Source organism: Rhipicephalus microplus, chromosome 1, assembly GCF_043290135.1.
Source record: "Rhipicephalus microplus isolate Deutch F79 chromosome 1, USDA_Rmic, whole genome shotgun sequence".
Classification (NCBI taxonomy): Eukaryota; Metazoa; Arthropoda; class Arachnida; order Ixodida; family Ixodidae; genus Rhipicephalus; species Rhipicephalus microplus.
In genome coordinates, this window is record NC_134700.1 from 65,069,420 (window position 1) to 65,081,874 (window position 12,455).

Genomic DNA, 12,455 nt, shown 5'->3' on the forward strand with positions numbered 1-12,455 from the left:
TAATGGTGCTTTCAATAGTGTGATGAGCCGTGCGTGGCCTTGCATGGTCACAGAACAACAAAACTTTCTTCAACAACAAACCTCAGTGTTTGTGGTCAGTTGCTTGTTGCATTCATCGGGAATTGCAAATTCTCGATCTGCTTAAAAGCAGTTTTATGTCATAGGGCACTTTTGCCATATTGCGAGGATAGTCTGCACAGAACGCCTAAACCTTTGACACCCTCTGACCACAGGGAACGGATGACTGCTTGTTGTTCTTTTGGTGCAAACTTCTAATTGAGCAGCCAGGATATATCAGCAATTAGAAGAAAAACTGGGCTTGTGCGAATAGTGAATTTTGTGTTTGATTTTGGTCGAATAATGTCGAATTGAATTTGAGTAGTATATATAGCACATTATAGAGAAAAATGGGCTTACTATGATTTGTCATGACCTAACTAATCTTCACAATATTTTCTTAAAACTGAAACAAGGCCTGTGCAAATGTTATTCTCTTTGCTTTAAAAAAAGTAGAAACAAGTTGATAGCAGGATTTGACTTTCGGTAGAAAGCAAGTGATAACCTGTAAAAATAATTGAGGGACCCTTAAGCTTCGGCTTTGAGAGCTTAACGCGACGGCGATACTCTGTTTCTACTGTGTACTTTAAACACTTGAACACTATGAAATCTTTTCGAACTTGCTATGCACCCACTACGTGGCCTTAAAGGTGCAGTAGTGTGTGTGCCTTTCGTAGTGGGTGACTGGCTTTAAACTAAAAGTCATTATGATAATCTCATGTCCTGACATCCGATGTCAATGTGCACTGTACTACGCATTATTACGGCAACAGTTCGTGTTGTGTTCTGAAGCATATATACAGGACGCGTGGGTTTGTAAAGCATGAAATTTACTTTTACTGCATTTCGAAGCACCGGAAGTTATTTTCACTGTATTCACAAAAAGAAGCGTGGCTGTGTAGTAGAATCCCCGCATGCCATGCAAACAATGAGGGCTCTATTCCCACTCAGACGAGGAATTTTCAATTATTTATTTTATTTGCATCTTTCTCAATTTTTCGGTCATGCAAAGATGATAATTTTTTCGCTCACAACCGCCGACATCGGAATTTCTGCGAAACAAGCTTTTAACACTATCGCGTTAGTATGTAGCATTCTCAAATTTACTACAGTAAAAGCTCGTTAACTCGGATCTCACGGGACCGGAGAAAATGTCCGAGTTAACCGAATTCCGAATTATCAAATGGACAACGAAAACAAAAAAAAGAAGTACACGGCACAGACAAACCTTTATTTTTTGAAAAAGTGCATTATTTTTGCCTGTCTCATCGTCGGAATTACTGACAGAACGATCTTATTTAATCCCATCAGGTGGTGGTGCGCACATTCACTGTCGCGAGAACTAACGCAGAACTCCTCGAGGACAGCTACTGCGAGGGCTTCGGCGGCCTCCTGCACGGTGCGGCGACAGGGCATCGGCTCTTCCTGGTCGTCATCATCAGAACAGTGATTTTGGTCCTCCTCAAGCACTTCCGATAATATATCATTGTCAGTCAGTGGACCAGCAACGGCAACATGATAGTCTATAGCGACATAGTCTAAAATCTGGATGCCACTAGGAAGGAGAGAGTCGAAATGCGTGTCATTCACCTCGTCGTCCATATTTCCAGTGGGCTCGCGGGTGTCCTCTGGAGTGGCCTCTGGAGGAATATTTGAGTCGTCAGGGCGGACAAAGCTGCTGTGCCGGAAAGAATTTGCAATGACCGCGGGCGGCGTGTCGCTCCACACATGCGCTAAAATGTGAATTGCGGTCAGGAGACTCGGTTCATATTCTCGCCCTGCTTCCTTGCTCTGCAGGGTCTGTTTCAGCACATGCTTTTTGTACCTGCTTTTTAGGTGCTGAATTATCCCTTGCTCCAGCGGTTTCAGAGCAGCCGTCGTGTTTCCAGGTAGAAATACAAGCTCGATGCACTCCAGTCCTGTCACTCTGGTATAAGCACTGGAATTGTCGACTAGAAGTAAAACATTGCACTCGTTAGCGGAGAAGCGGCGGTCGAGTTGGCGCAGCCAAGCTTGGAAAATATCTGAAGTCATCCAGGCCTTTCTGTTGGCGTGATATTGCACAGGAAAGTGGTGAATGTTCTTAAAAACACTTTGGGTTACGTGCCTTCCCAATGACTAGCAGTGGCAGGCGCTTGGTGCCCGTGATATTTGAAGCGATAAGCACAGTGATCCTTTCTTTGCTCCTCTTCCCTCCAATGCACGGGTCGCCCTTGAACGTGATCGTTTTGTCCGGCAAGGTTTTAAAAAAGAGAGCCATTTCATCGGCATTGAAGCCGCTGGCAGGCTCATAACGAGCCAGGTACTGGGGAAGCTCAGTTGTCTTCCAGTCAGCAATACACAGTTCATTAACTGCTGCTTTTTCTCCGCCAAGTTTCGAAAGACCAACACGTGCCTTTCTCTAAAGCGGGCAAACCAGCCTTCAGACGCACTGAAAGATTCCATCCTTTCAGCTTGCTGACAGACCCTTTCAGCAAGCTGACAGATCAACGGTCCATCCAAGGGAAGCTGGCTGTTCCGCATGTCTGTTATCCACCGGAGCAGTGCATCTTCCAGCTTCGTGTGTGCTGCCGTCCTTAGTCATTTTGGTTTTCCGGTGAATTTGCCGCTGTCAAACGGCTCCAAAATTTTTTTTTTGTTTTTCACGTAGTCGCTTAAGGTGCTTCTCTTAACGTCGTACTTTTTCATTATCTCCTGTTGAGAAACACCTGCGTTCACTTCTTTCAATATCATAACCTTTCGTTCAAGGTCATTTGCTGGCTGCTGCGGCCGCTTAACTTCTTGACGGTCACCATGAAGCACGGCGGCAATGCGCACAAACACAGCTGCAACACGCGAAGTCATAACACAAAGAACCAAGACACGAAGTACACCAGTAGGCGTAGCATGGGCGTAGCGAGCAGCTGTTAGTAGACACTGGATGCGCTAGTGGCCCAAGCGCTTTCGCTGGGTGGTGACTAGTGCCACCTAGCCACTTTCCCCTCATTCACTATCATCATGGTCATATTCTGCTGTTCGCTCGGTTTCAGTTCCTCCGAAAATCCGGTTCTGCCGTCGGTCAGTGCGTCAGTTACGGCAAGCCGTGCTTGAGCCTCCAAGCCGCTGAGATCGCGCGACTCTGGAGTCCCAATAGCCCTCTCGGGAGTTGTCCGAGATAACCGGTGCGCGCCTAAATCCCTCTGAATTAATCAGCTTTTGACCTCGTGGAAATATACACAGTTTTGCCGGTACTGCACCACGAGTCTGAGTTAAGCGAATTTTCGAGTTAACGAGGTCTGGATAAACGAGCTTTTACTGTACAGTTAAACACAGATATATAGAACGTGAAGGGGATCAAAAATTAGCTCAATATATCAAAAATTTGATATAGAAAAAATAGAGGCCCCAAGAGCTTGCCTATAGCGAATCAACTACAATAGGTGCATTCAAGAATGACAACTAATTGCGAACACACACCATAACAGAATGATTTACTTGCATGAAAAAAAAATTTCTAGCCTTAAACCTGCTTCTTCGTTTTTCAAATGTTGAAGACGCTAGTCTCGGTCTTATCAAGGCTGTCCTGGTGCGACAGCCCGGTTCCTTCTGTGTGGCCGATACGACGACAAATTATGCCGAACGCTGCCGCCACTTCAGCGGGAGAGTACGCACATGTAGCCAGCGCCTCGTGCGGGCGATCCTCCTCTGCACTTGAGCTGTTGACCTGGACATTGTAGTCCGCTTGCACGAAGTCGTCTGCAGACATTTCGTGTGGAACTGCTGCCGGGAAGCAGGACGACCGCTCGAGAAACGCGTCGTCTATGTGCTCGTTGTCGTCGTCTTCACCGGTTTCCGCAAGTTCCGCAGTCTTGAAGTCCAGCTTGTGGAAGCAGTTGACCACTGTGTCTGTGTTCATGTCTCGCCCGGCATTGAAGATCTCAGCGGTGGAAAACTTTGTGGAGATTTCCGGCCCTCCTTTGTCATCCAATGCTGCATGTCCTGGCTGCTGACAACTTCGCTTTCGCCAGAATTGGTTTTGCCAAGAATGTTATAGCGCTGCTTAAATCGGGGAAGCCACCCGCTGTTGTCGGTGAATTTGTTTCACCTAGTGCAGCGGCAAATCATTTGGCTTCGTGATCAGCATCGGGCCATCCACCGGAATTTTCTCCGCGAGCTCTGCCTAAAACCAGGCATAGAGTGCCTTTTTTACATTCCCGTGGGCGGAAGCGTGCATATGACAGACTCCTGACATTTGCTGCTCCACCCACTGCCTTTGCCTTGACATCTGCCTTGTTTTCAACTAGGTACTCAGAGTGCTCCGTAGTATCCCGAAGTCGTCCACGATGGTCGAACATTTCTCGCCCGCCTCAACATGCTGAATAGTCTTCAACTTCGTCGCAAAGCCAAAGGTCTTGTGCTTCTTGACGCTGGCCATAGCTACACGAGAAGTCGACAAGTCAAGGAGTTCGCAGCGGCTTTGTACACCACGCACCCAAAAAAGAAATGCTGCACATGCGGCGGTACATAGGCAACGCGACAGTGGAAGCAACAAAGTGCTCGCGAGGTGATGGCCACCTGCGAGAGCTACAGCAAAAGGCGCGAGCTTTGGTTGGCTGATCAAAAGTCCTAAAACAGCAACAAAAAATAAAAGAAAAGGCGAAAGCAAGAAGGCGGCGACTCCTGCATGCCGGCTCTCCGAACTGACGGTTACACGGAGAAACGATGAAAGAGAGAAAGAGCAACGAACAAAAAAAAAAAAACGTTCCATAGGTTAGAGATGGTGCAGTCTGAGCCCTCTTGCCCTTGCCTTTTTTCGAGCGTTTTGGGTTTTGGCGGAGGCGTGGTGGCGCGCGGACATCGCCGAGCGCTGCAAGTGCTAAAGCGTGCCTTCCAACTCGGGCGCGTAGCCGCACTGCCGCGGAGATCGTGAGGGGGGGGGGGGATGCCAAAGCGCATTTTCCAGCTCGCGCGGCGTTTGATATATCTGAGGGTGGGTAAAAATACCATGAGATATAAACATGCGAATTTCTATACTTTTGCAAAGGAACTTTCAGGGGATAACTTACGAGTTTGATATACCTGAAAATTTGATTTATGTGGGTCCGATTTAATCGTGTTTAACTATATGCTTAATGCATAAAAGCCGGTATAACAAGCTTTCAAATTTAAAAAATTATGAATCGATTTGGGGGTATGCTAGAGTGGCTCAAACAAGTGAGTCACGTGCAGTTAGGTCTGGTCTGTAGGGAGAGTGTTCCAGTAACGCAGATTTTGTCTTAATGGTGCTTCTAATAGTGTGATGAGCAGTGCGAGGCCTTGCATGGTCATACAACAAGAAAAATTTCTTCAACAACAAACCTCAGTGTTTGTGGTGAGTGGGTTGTTGCATTTGTCGCAAATTGCAAATTCTTAATCTACTTAAAAGCTTTGAAGCGGAACTTTGTGGCAATGCAGATTTTTCCTGATTAGGCGTTTTCAATGTTCGGCTTTCTTTTACTGCAGTGAAACCACTTTTACTGCAGTGAAACCACTTTTACAAAGATTTAAATGCAACCTAATATATTTAAGTGATGTTTTCATGACTTGGCATTTTTACACTGCAGTGAAACTACTTTTACAAGAAGTTCCATGTGGACTAATATACACTTATTCCTTCATTTCGAATTCGAAATGTTCAATGATTTAAATTCGAACCGAAGCGAATTTGAACTCTGCACTACACTCAAGCCTCGCTAGTGCGTACCCACTTTAAGCGTACTAACGGTTAAAACATAGTTGCGACGAATCCCCAACCGAGTTTCATAAAGACTAATGAATTCGCGGACGACTTAAGCCGTAGTGTTTGACCTATGTGTACCAGTTAGTGCCTAATAACTGCGTACCACAATAACATTTCGCGCCACAAAATTTTTTGTGCGGCTGAACTTGCAGACGCCACAATGTGCAGTGAGCGGTTTTCCGTCATGTTGATAAGTGCGGAGATCAGCCGATAAGTTATTACAACTTCCGCGCGATTGCGGCGATGACATTGCGAGTGATCGTCGGGGAAAAACGAAGGCGAGCAACGACCACTTAATGTGCCGGTATGACTTATCACCGGCAAAAAGCCTTATCACAGTAAGCATCCCCAGTTATCTGCTCGGGCACGTGTGCGGCGGAGCGTCACTTTAGGCCTATTGCACGCTTTTAGTAGGCGACTACCTAAACGCGCTTGGCAGCCGATCACTGCCGCTTCGTTTCGCCGGAGTGTATTCAAGCGCGCACTGCTTTACAGAAACTCAAGCACCTCACTGTCGCGGAGTTTAACACTGCAGGTCGCGGGCACCGAGAAACGTTGCTGCACCAGTTAAACCTGGATATAAGGAAATTGATAAATTCCTGAAAAAATTTGTTAGGGTATATTTGTTATATGCATGTTCGGTACGAAAATTCGGAAAATAAACGTGCAAATCATGAAACACAAGGGGGACTGGAGGCATAACTATCCCAAAACACTTATTTTACATTAAAAAAACTGTGTTATTATTGCGATAACAATTATATTGACACTTTTGGCGGGTTTTCGTCATTGCCGCCATGTTTCGTAATAAGTCCAAATCGATTACATGCCCTCGCGCACCGCAACTTTCACGAGCGGGTAAAAGTGCACGAGCGCTGTTAATGCTGAGATCAAATGAGTTGGCCCATTCCTATCGTCTGGAAAGGGCATAAGGTAACATCTCCCGCATGTTAGAACTTCCGTCGAATGCTCAAACAGAAAGTAATCTGCTCATCTTGAACGAGCGTGAAACATTGTGGCAGGGGGGGTATCACTCTAGTAGCAATAATGAACTTGGATATTAAGGGCGGTCACCATCACTGGCGTGCCTGCTGTCTCGGTGAATGTCAATGCGGTTTCAACGTGAAGGGACTGTGTGAAAAGAGAACTTCTCCCTGGAGGGGCCGTATTTGCTCACACCAGCGTTTTGTAGGAATTCCGCCATAACAGAGCCAAAAGAGATCCTGCCAGCCTTACACTTACATTCGAATCTCAATAATTCGAACTCGAAGGGGCTCGAAAGTTTATTCAAAATAAAAGAAGTTCGAATTAATGAAAGTTAAATAAACGGAGGACTCTCCATGCAGCGACGCATATGCATTCAGCTAACACACGTGGGGAAGTTTCAGAAGACTTACATTTATTCACAAATCACAGGACATCCTTTATTAATTGAAGTAATCGGTGATGCGCGTCTGCAGATGTTTGTCTTGCAGCGAGTCAACCAATTTCGCATGCAGCTTGCAAAGCATTTCTACTTTGGCTTCAGCATTATCCTGGCAAGAGAAGTTGCGCGCGGAAATGTCCAGCGCCGACATTTTGTAAAGATGACAACAACGACTGCGTAGCGGAGCCTCCGCTCTCCTTTACGCAGCCGCAGCATTGCCAGCACATGACGAGAAAGGAGGAGCGTCTCCACGCAGAGAGAAGCAGATAGGCATTTTAAAGAAAACCAGCACTCCACGGCAGTTTTTTTTTTTTTCTCTCTTCGCGTGCGTTGTTAAAAGGAGAAGGGCTAGGTGGCAGGGATGGGAAAGGGAGAAGCATGGCACTGGCGTGTGAGGGACCCCCTCCTTCTCAAGGCGTTGGAAGGAGAAGGGTCCTTACGTGGCAGGGATGAAAAAAAAGAGAAGCGTGACATGGGCGCATCGCAGATCAGCATTTGAGAGAGAGCGAAAATTCTATCGCAGCCTTTTCTTTCCTTTTCATTTCCTTCGCGTGCAGCGTTGAGATGTCGCAAGTACCGCCGCGGGACTGGGGGGGGTGCTGAGAGCATTTTTGGAGCACGATATGCTCGAATTAACCGTCGGAAGTGCTTGGGCGTTCGAATCACCGAGCGTTTTCGCCCATTGGAATACACATAGCTTTGACGGGACCTCATCGTAAGTTCGAATTAACCAAAAGTTTAAATTAAGCGTGTTCGAATTAATGAGATTCGACTATATAATATTACAATTTTTGCTACCGTGTTCACTGCATTGAACGTGCCATCCTATGGCCAGAACTAATCAGCTAATCCCGAAAGCGTGCGAACTCCCGGCGCGGTCAACATGGAAGCGTGAGACGAGTCGACCTCTGAAGATCCGTCGTCACCGTAGTCTCGGTGAGTTTCCGTCAGTGCTTAATCTGATATGCCCTGAGTGTTGACAACACGGTTATCTAAAATTGGGAAAATTCAGTTTTGCCGCAAGTACGAAGCAATGAACACGATGGCAACAACTTTGAATGTAGCGCTGAAAACGGAAAGCAGAGAGAATGGGCAGCACGCTGCTTATGCACAAATGACGCACAAAAAGAACATATACAGGGCGAGAGCAAACTAACATTGTGCACCGTTAGACACTTAACGAGCTGTTTAAACAAAAACAAGGCTTGAAATGTAATCACAGGTACAGATATTGTTACGGATTCAAGAGAAGTCGCGCTGTCAGAAGCACGAGCATGCGCGAAACTATGGACGCTAGTTTTTCATAATATAGGATAATGTAGATAGTCTCTGTGCCAATGTGTGAACTAAAAGTGCCCCAACTGTTACTTCACTGTGTTTGAAAAGCACACTCTTTTTGCAAACGGTGCCTGTCCAGCGAGCGAAGTGATCTTTGTGCGCCCGGCAACTAAACACAATTGTTCTGGTCCAAGTCGAAGGCGCACGCGCACGAGCACCTACCCCCCCCCCCGCCCCCACCCCATTTGCAGGGCAAAGTACACGTGGAAGATAAGCGCGCGTTGGTGCATCATGACTAGCTGGGCGCTGAGCGTGGACTGCTTTTTAGGGGTGAAGCTTCTTAAAGCGGCACCCGTTTGTCCCTCGTAGTCGTAGTAGTAGTGTGTAACCAGTCTTGCATTTTGACCTTCAAAGTGGTTCCGGTGGGAGATTTCTTCTATGTGTTGTTGAACAATAAAAAATTTGCAGCGTGCGCGTTAACTAAAAGCCGAGTTCTCCTGTCTCTCATTACCCCTTAGCAGCCATTGACATGTACATTGAGCACTATCTGACAAGAAAGGGTTGCTACATTATACTCGCTGGGTGTAACTTTCTTGGTTTTAGAAAGGTTTAGTGAGCGTTGGGCCGAAGTGCATGAGTACAGTGAACTAGTATATACCATGAACTCGAGGTGGTTAAAGGTGGGAAGTAGACACGGAGTGCAAGCCGTAAGAAAGTGTACGTCTGCTTCTTCTCGTTCAGTCCTTGTAATGTCGGCTGGATGACGGTGCTTCTGTATGAGGAATATATACGGTATGATGAAAGGATGCGAGATGGTAGTACTTGGATTGTTGAATAGGTTGACGAATGGACTCACAGACAGATGCATAGACGGACGCACGGATGGCTGCACGGACGGATGGACGCATGGACGAACGCAGGAGCGGATGCATGGACGAACGCAGGGACGGACGCACAGATGGACGTGTGGACGCACGAACAGATGCACGCACGGATGGGTGGATGGACGCACGGGCGCCCACACCGACGCACGCATGGACGGACGGATGCAAGAACGAATAGACGGACGGATGCTTCGCCCCACTCTCCATCGTTCACTTCGTGGATATGCTGCCATTTTTTTTTTCTTCCTTGAGTTTTCATATATATATGAATACGTATACATATACGGTGAATGTCGGCAGCGGCGGCAAAAAACCAGCCGAAACTGTTCATTTAATCGCAATAATAAAAAAGAAAGCAAAGCTGAACGTCGTTGGGGGCCACACCATGCGCGCGCAGTGAAACTATGCACATGCACATGGCGTCGAAAACGAAAAGTGAATGACACGCACATAGACACGGATACCGCGGAAAACATAAGTGCCGTCCATATACAACGCAGCTCCACATAGTTGACGCTAAATAAAAGCGTGGCACTGCCAACGAGCAAAAATACTTTTCTGTTTTTTTTTGGCTTAGAGTGTGCACGAGCAGGCACCCCTCCCCCCCTTTCACCTCACTCCGACATTTCCTGACATGCGCCATCGCCGCCAACAAAGGAAGAAACTCGGGATATATTGCCAAAAGTGCTTACCGCAAAGCCATTTTTCTCTTTTTGCCAAAGTACAGAAAAGTTTCCGACTCTCCCACAACTGCCTGATAGTATGGGGTGGTGACGCCGATAAGCATTTTGAAGCTACAGCACAGCGGGATCCGGGATACACAGCCTGGTACAGTGACTGAACGTACACTACAGGCAGTCTGTGATACAGTTTTTCTGCGGTCTGCTTCTTAGCGAAAACTGACTAAGTTTTTTTTTTTTTTTTAGAACGCGGTACAGTCGGAGAGAGCCAAATCGTTTACTGGATGCCTAGTTGATTGCAGCGCTTCACTCACTCTGCGCACACTGTGACTGTCGATCCGCTTGCTATAGAGTACACCCTCTCCGCTCAGGTCATGCACAGATTCAGCGAGTAGCCTGCTGGGTTAACGCGGTTTCCTTCTGTTGAAGGAGCCGTTTTCAATCATGTGCAAATCTTAGTTTATTCGGTAATGCCATGTCGTGGGGCCCGTTTTCTCCCAGCATTGTCGAAAGAGCTTCAAGAAAATGGGGCGTTCGAACGAGCTCGATGGAACCGAGAACAATGCGCTTCAAGGGAGAGGGGTGGTGTTGTCAGCGGCTGCGACGATGATTAAACTACGCACTAATTCTTTCAAAATTAGCGAGTACACTTTGTTTGTGCTCAAATTACTTTTTTTGTAAATGCATATACTGCGTGCGTTTGAACTGTGACACAATATTTGGTACGCACTGGTGAAATTTGCCGAAACCGGGAAATAAAGGGCACAAATTATGCAAGTAAATACGGTATTTGCGACCTCTGTGTAATAAAGTAACAGCGGGAGGCAACCTTGATATAACGCATTTTCCCTGTGGACAAGTTAGGAATTGTGCTTAGGATTTTGTCATTTTGGTACGAGCATGCATCTTCTGGGGGTGCCGCATCTGTGCGGCATGCGTCTTCTTTGGGTGCGGCGCGCTCGTGGCCCCGGCGACAACCAGCTGAGAGTGAGCACTCGTGATTGCTGCAGGTGAGCGCGGGGCGGGCCTGTGCCTTACGAGCCGGCGTTGCCGCCATTTTTGCCGCCATGGGTGCATGCGCGGATCTGCACCCCCCCTACCAAACCAGAAATAATAAAAACAGAAAGCTAATTTTGTGTTCGCAGTGTCACACTTTTAGTTAGCGTCACATATGTGGGGCCGCGCTGCATAGGGAGAGCACTTTACTGAGTAGTTTTCCACAGTATCCGTGTCGTTCGTTCTTTGTTTTCGATGCCATGTGCGCATGCATCGTTTCACTGCGGGTGCATGGTGTGGCCCCCGACGACGTTCAGCCTTGCTTTTTTTCTTGCCTTTTTTTAAATGCGTATAACTATGTCGTCACTGCAGAGGGGATGTCAGATTAGATGCTGATAACTTTTCGAGGCAACGATGACAACGTCGGATCTTCAAAGGTCGACTCGTCACGTGCTTCCGTATTGCGCCGTGAGTTCGCAAGCTCGTCACCTCGCGATAGATTAGTAACTCTGGCAATAACACGACGGCGCATTGAGTTCAGTGCAGTGAACCTGATGGCAAAAAATGGTAATGTTATACGAAGTGTGGCAGCCAACTCTTATGGATCCGATATCACGGAACTCCTACAAAATGCTGGTGTGGGTAAATATGGCCGCTCTAGGGCGAAGTGCTCTTTTCACAGTCGTTTTGCGTAGGAAGCAGCGAGATAGCACGTGCACCAGTGATCGCAACCGCCCCTAAAATCAAAGTTCTCCGGTCTACTTGAGCGACCCCTCCCATCTCGCCATGTTTTTTCATGCTCGTGAGATTAGCCGATTAATTTGATCTCTGCTTCAGCACGCTCGTGCGTTTTTACCCGCTTGTGAAAGTTACGATTCGCGGGGGCATGCTATCAACTTAGACTTGTTACGGAACATGGCAGCGATAGAAAAAAAAACAGCTGAGTGTGTCCATATAATTGCTATCGCAATAATAACAGTTTTTTACTGCTAAATCAGTCCCTGTTTTGTTAAATTTGTGCATTTATTTTTCAAATTTTTGTTATGAACCTGCATATAATGAAGTCCTTCTTATAACGAATTTTCCCATAAATTTATCAATTTTGTTATATCTAGGTTTAATTGTAGTTGTTGAACAGATGCTGGGGCAGATGATTTGCCAGGAATGATGGCAATGCCTGTATTGGAAAGTATCGGAAAGGAAGAAAGGTGCCAGACTTATCACAGACAACTCTATCACAGGCATCTTCAGTTAAATGGGCAGCTGCACATGGTATGTACTACTATTCTGAGCATACAACAAAACCTGGTTAATACGTGCCTGCCAGGAGGGTGGTATAACTTGGCACTAAATGGTACGGTCTCCTTCGGTCTGTC

At 46.8% G+C, this 12,455-nt stretch overlaps 1 protein-coding gene across 3 annotated transcripts in view; it reads left to right on the forward strand.

Moving 5' to 3' along the window:
* The window catches only part of faf (ubiquitin carboxyl-terminal hydrolase-like faf), a 482,217-nt gene that overhangs the window by 106,355 nt on the left and 363,407 nt on the right, over nt 1–12,455 (forward strand). The window lies entirely within an intron of this gene.